Below are 6,724 nucleotides of genomic sequence, written 5' to 3'. Positions count from 1 at the left end.
ATGTGTGGTTGACTTTGGGGTATGACTTTCAGTATGTAGTTTATAGTAATCCCGAAACAAAATGGGATAACACACATAATGTAAATTAAACTGTAATCAGTGAAAATGGGTTTTATACCCACAATATTTACAAAATATTTGCAGAAAAATAATAATATTTAATATTTCATTTCGCTAATTACAGATAATCAAAAATCTATTAACAGCGAAACAAGGGTCTGACACGTACAATATTCACAACTGTCGGACGAATCTTTACCAGTATTTTTATTTATTTATTTGTTGCTACACTTTTACATCAGGTGCTCACTAATAAGTAATTAGGAGCTGCAATAAAATTACTGGAAAAGTTAAGCGGACGTTTGCGGACTGGTCGGGGCTATGGGCGGTGTATATGAGTGGCTGCTGCAAGAGGGGCCTACAGCGAGTGTCTTTCTGGGGGCCTATTGCAGACATTGGCATTTTAAAGGGGGTATATTTGCCACCCGCGCGGACCCGCTTTAGAAAGTGAAAAACATCCCGCTTCCCGCTAAATTTGGGTAGTAACAGCATATAGAGTGACCCCTGGGGTATCAACGTAATCCCAACGCAACTTTTGATGACCTGTAAATGCTGCCTTCAATCTAGAAAATACTACCGCAAAACGGTTGGAATTAATAAATTTAACAGCAGAATACGTCCTAGCGATAAAATAAAGTGACTTCGTATGCGGGGGCCCGGTGATATGATTGAAACACCACGTGACCATATATGGTCATGTGACCTCATTAATATGCATAAGTGTCATATCTCAAGCATTGTTGCAGATAGGACCATGCAACCAGTTTTACAGTAAAGGGAGCGGACAAGAGATATGACTGAAATACCAGACGACCATGTGATTTTATTAAATGCATAAGTGTAATATCTCGTATCTGTTGTAAATATGAACTTGAAAATAGCACTACAGTGAAGAGTGCATCAGAAGTGGGTTCGCGCAGCTGATTCGGGTGCCATAGGACGTCTTGAGTCTGGGCAGTTTTCATTTGACTGCGACAACTAGAGTCTCTCGGGAATTTATTACCGCTCCTGCTCACAGTGCCGGGGAAGTTTGGAGAAAAGATACCTAATGACGTAATCGTTAGATGTCAAATTGTTCGGATAATTTTCTCAAACATAAAATACAACTGGGTGTTTTTGAAATATCCTATGTCAGTACTGAAATAAATGAGTATGAACACTTATATTAATTATTTGGCGTGACACCGTTCGATAAGTGTCATTCACTATTTTACAAGTCCCTCACACAATGACAATTGGATGACTAGAACTGTATTCGATATGGTAGCTTCTGTGTATTTATCACTTTCGTTGATCCAGAGAACTATAAATAAATAAATTGCGCCATCAAAGCTGGTCTTTGTATTGTTATGCTTCTAAAATAAATGCTTCAATTGTAAAACATGAAGATGAAATACTGTCGCACAAACCTGGTTTTGATATAAATATCAAGTAATTTGTGTATGGTACCAGTTAGGTATTATTGATACTCACGCACGCTGTTAGGGGTGGGCCATTTAAAGTAATGGCTTTCAGAAGATGTAATGTTTGTGATGTAATGTCATTTTTTTTTCAATTTCCAGAAATAGGATTTACCCAAATGTATTGTAACAACAGTGCAAGTTATTGTCAAATCCACCATGTTCTCTCTCCTTCCTCCCCGTTTCGCTACTATTGTTACTGGTCTACCCCATACTTGATGAAACTATGCACATTGGTGTCTTTTATGAGCTAAATACATCTGATATAAATTAATCTGACAAACTATATGAGTTTTAAATTACTATGTAGCACTTCTAGGTGTTATAGTATGCCATGTACAAAGTGAAAGTACAAATCCTATGATATCAAGCGAAATACAGTACAACCTATATAGTAAATACGTTTCAAAGAATTAAGTGGAAATATAATAACATAAAATAAATTAAATAGAGATAGTATGTGTGTGGAATATAATGATCTGAGTTCTACAGTTTCCATTTTTAACTTTTTTTGGTAAAAAAACTGATGTTTTTCAAACAGCATGTAAACAAATACCCAGAATGCAAGGCAAGTCCACCAACATGTCTCAGGGGTCTCTTCTCTTGTATGAGAATGAACGTACTCGGTTCAGAGACTAACTCATTTTTTAAATATTACAATTTATTTTAGTTGGGAAGGTTGCTTTCAATAAGTAGAACATATATATATATTTTGGGAATAAAGTAAATTAATATGACATAAATATGAACCAGGTTATAGGACTTAGTTAATCGGATTTTCGACCCAGTGTACCATGGTCATTACGTCAGTTTACAGTTGAAAAGTCGCGAGAATCAGTTTAACAGGGCCAGTTAACTAGAAGGCCAGTTGACTATACATTGTATCGCTACTTCACCCGAGGCACCAAAATAGTGACGCGATGAATCAGGAATCAACGAATTACGGTTTAATTAATCCATGATGAAATGCGGATATGTGAAACAACCATTTTTTTTAAATATTACTGTCGTTCGAGTAGAGAAAGTGTATAGTCAGATTTACGTAGCTTTTTTGAATTTATCTTGTTATAATATTTTGTTTCGTTTAACACTTTTTCAAACTTCACAACAATCCTTGCACACGTGGGAGTAAGTTTCAGTTATCAATCTACTTTATAATCTAATGAAATATGTGTGAATGTGTCTATATGTGTATTGATTCATTTCCAAGTTATCTGGCGTGAAGCGGTTTAAGCAGCATTTTAGATTTCGTCTAAACACAAATAGTATCATACTGGGCAGATTTGTGCTATTGATTTGAAATTTTTGTTGAATCACTGCCCCAGTCGCACAGTTAATCACAATTTGAGGCATTCGTTTTTCATGAGTGATTCAACCGATCAACTTGATATTTTAAATATAATATGTATAGCCAATGGGAACTGGTGCAATTAACTTACAGCATTGCGATCGGTCTCTTGGTTAGGCAGATATTTAGACTTAAAATTTTGTATTGCTTCTCAGCTTAGAACCTGAAAATTGATGCGTAATAATATTTTGTAACTACAATACTAAAGCTTGGTTAGCATGTGCCTGGCCCGCAGAATTCTACTTCTGTCATTCTGATTTATCCTGGATATTCAGAAAAAATGACACAATTTAGGACATTTGTTGCTCTTAAGTTGCTCTTTACCAATTGAACTTGATATTTTGTATACAAAGAAAAATAGTTTTGACCAATGATATGGTTTGGCCGCTTTCTTGGATTTTGTGACAAAACTATAATTGTGCAATTACGTGTTGTGTATTAGTCTGAAATGTTAGACGTGCATTCCGCTCTGAAGATGTATTCCTTTCTTTTGAACAAACTGATATGTACTGACTGACTGAATGACTGACTGAATGACTGACTACTGACTGACTTATGCGAACTAAAGGTGCCGACAACATCACCTCCTTTGCAGTGCTGGAGCAATCAATATATTTGGACTCAATCAATGGTTTACCTGAACGTACAGCTGCAAGAATTAGTCTTTGAAATCCTTGTCTCCTTGCTTTTAAAGTATCATATTGTCTAATGCATTTCGGAATTTTGCAGTCTTCTAAAAAAACTCGAATTATAATGTTAGTTTTCCTGTCCTTCTCTTCAGAAATCGCTTGCATTATATCGTATCGACAATGGTCGATTAGGTCATTAGTTAGAATATTTTTAGATTCCTGTAGCAAATTCACGATATTATTGAAGACATGTTCGCTAAGGACGTGATCTTTTGCGGGATACAAGCATGTCATTTGCTTATCTTTCTCAAAGGTTCTGGCGAAATTCATCACCCATTCTTCTTTATTCGGAGCATGAATTATGTATAAATCTTTAGGATAGTTTGACGGTGTCGTGGATATCTCTGATTGATGTACCGTCTTACTAACAACAATCACATACTGACACTAATTCGAGGTGCGATTCTGGTCAGTGGTCATAACAACGCTATCACTTATGCAAATACTAAATAAGGTCTCAAAGTAAAAAGGTCACATCTTTGATTTATATCACCTACAACAATGGCTGTCATCCAGACGGAAAAATAACAACAGCATAATCGTATGAGCGTTTACGTTCAATGGTGTCTGATGGAGTCCCGCAGACAAAATATCATTAATAAAATTACGTCACGTATAGAAATTAGTCGACGACATCACACTTATTTTGAAATAAATGCGACTCGAATCGCCGGACGATAAGGAAGTTGTATCAAGTTAAACATGGACGATCTGAAATACGTACATTGCTTGAATCACAGCATAAGCAGGCGGGATAACGCATGTGATATGTTTCTGCCTCCTGTGACTAAATACACGATTTCTGTTGTGGGTGTTTGTCGTGGTAAGTACGCCATTGACTAGCAACCATACCGATAGACATATTCCCCTATTGAGCAAATTGTTTGCAGTATGTTTACGAGCAACAAATGACACGTGACTGGATGTGACGTCACAAATAAATAAGCTAATCCTAAATAAATATGCTAATTCTGCACACGACCAGGTCACCGTGAACAAACAATGTAGCTCAAAACTGAAAAATAATTTCCATTTCCCACCTCAAAGTTTCTAGTGATCCCTAATAACGCCTACTGTTTATTTATTTATTTATTTATTTATTTATTTATTTATTTATTTATTTATTTATTTATTTATTTATTTATTTATTTATTTATTTATTTATTTATTTGTTTATTTATTTATTTATTTATTTCAGTAGCGTCTAGACACGTTAATATTTATACTGTATGTGTGTATCTTTGCAATCTAGTAAGCCTGCTTGGTGTCGCTATTGCTGTACTGCAACAGATGTTGGATATAAATACAAACATCATTTGAGAGCTGATAATTGTCTAATATTTAACGAAGAATTAGAGATTTGATTTTGATTGTCGTAAATGGTTGTATCGTCTCAATTATATCACTCTTTGTCTCCAGAAACTGTATTGTTTAATCGCAAATTTATTTAACTTTCCGCGATTACCTGTCAATTTTGGATTATTTAGACGCTTACCTATTAAACCTAATTTTTTTGGTGAACCCCATTTACTAAAAAAAGACTGTTAAATTTTGTAATCGTCCTCGTCCCTCGTTGGACTTGTATTTTTTAGACCGGAGTGATTTGATAAATGACAAATTTGGATGCAGAGGGTTGAATAATAAACCGTTAAGGTAATTTTCTAATTTATCTTGTTATATAGAACCCTGACAGTGTGAAATATTGCAGCTGCAGTTGGCGCACTTAAAATAGTGTTGTATGTAGACTAGCCAATGAAACAACGGTTTGACTTTGAGTAATATTCCTAGCTAAATGAAGAGTATGATGCAATGTTACCTTGATTAGAAAATATAAACCAAAGGAACGGACAAGCTTTATTGAGTAGTTGAATTTAGATAATCTAGTAGACAATTATGCTATATTCACCAAAGCTTGAAAACTACGTTGATTACTGGGTTAAACGTGTTCCTGTGTTTGTGGGGATATTGATTTACTTCTGTAATATTTATTGATTGATACACGATGTTACGTGTAGAGTAAGACAGAGTTATAGAGTGATAATAAGTTATTGCTAGGGCAAGGCGTTGATAGTGTCAGGCTGAAGAGGTTATTTACATTAAGTAGTGTCTCGGGCAAGAGAGTACAATTAATGGTTTATTTACTATTAAATTATTACATATTCATTTGACGGCATTTCCACAAGATTGAAATAGGCATGAGCATCAGAATGATATGCTATTTTCGTTGAAAAAAAACATCGGTAGAAATAGTTGTATGAATGAATTATTTGATGGATCTGTTTTTCAACAACGTTCGTGTTCTACTCTTTGCTGTGTATGCTCTACAAAGACATGTATAAATAAGGGTCATCGGTACCACTCTGAGTGATTAATTCTCATATTGAATTTTAGTAAGCTTATTTGTCAGCTGTAATGTTATTCATCCATGTCAAATAACTCTTACATTTATTAACAACAAATGGAGAATATTATGCAAGCAAATAAATATACTAGCCCGTAAAAACAAGCAACATGTTTTCGGCTGTTGCCATAGTAGGACATGAACTTGAAGCTAACGTCGGTTTATAGCTAAAACCGGGCCCGTATACGAAGTTTGCAAAGAGCATTCAGTCTTCAGAAGTCACTTTAACTTATTACCAGCACGTATTATGCTGTTATAATTATAATTAATATTTTCGACCGTTTTCGATTAAATGTATTATCCAGATTCTATGATTAAACGTTGCATTTACAGTTTATTCAAAGTTCAAACTTGCGTTGGGACTTTGATAAAGTGTAACAAAATAAAAAGCATGACAATTTTAACACTTCTATTACAAGATTGGTAGAAGGCAATACATTTGGGACGAAAATCATTTTTTTGCTGTTGCCATGGCAACGATGGGCCAGGAATAAATTTATTTTTTTATTTTTACCGCCCAACTAGAGTAACGGTATGACCTGCCTGTCAAGTATGGACAAAAGGGTGGCCCAGCCAAAAATCACAGAAGAAGCTGTTACTGGTGAAAAGTTACCCCTGCTTTTAGGTCAAATTTCTTGGTAACGAAAAAAGATATAAAAAAACCCGTAACTTTGTGTCGACACTCAAGCTGAGTAAAATGAGCTATGTACGAGATTGTTATTCCTTGGTTTGTAGGGGGAGGTACATTTGGCGCGAAGGTATTCAA

The sequence above is a fragment of the Saccoglossus kowalevskii genome, chromosome 14 (assembly GCF_978046115.1).
Source record: "Saccoglossus kowalevskii chromosome 14, keSacKowa6.1, whole genome shotgun sequence".
Lineage (NCBI taxonomy): Eukaryota > Metazoa > Hemichordata > Enteropneusta > Harrimaniidae > Saccoglossus > Saccoglossus kowalevskii.
This window is presented reverse-complemented; position numbering follows the sequence as displayed.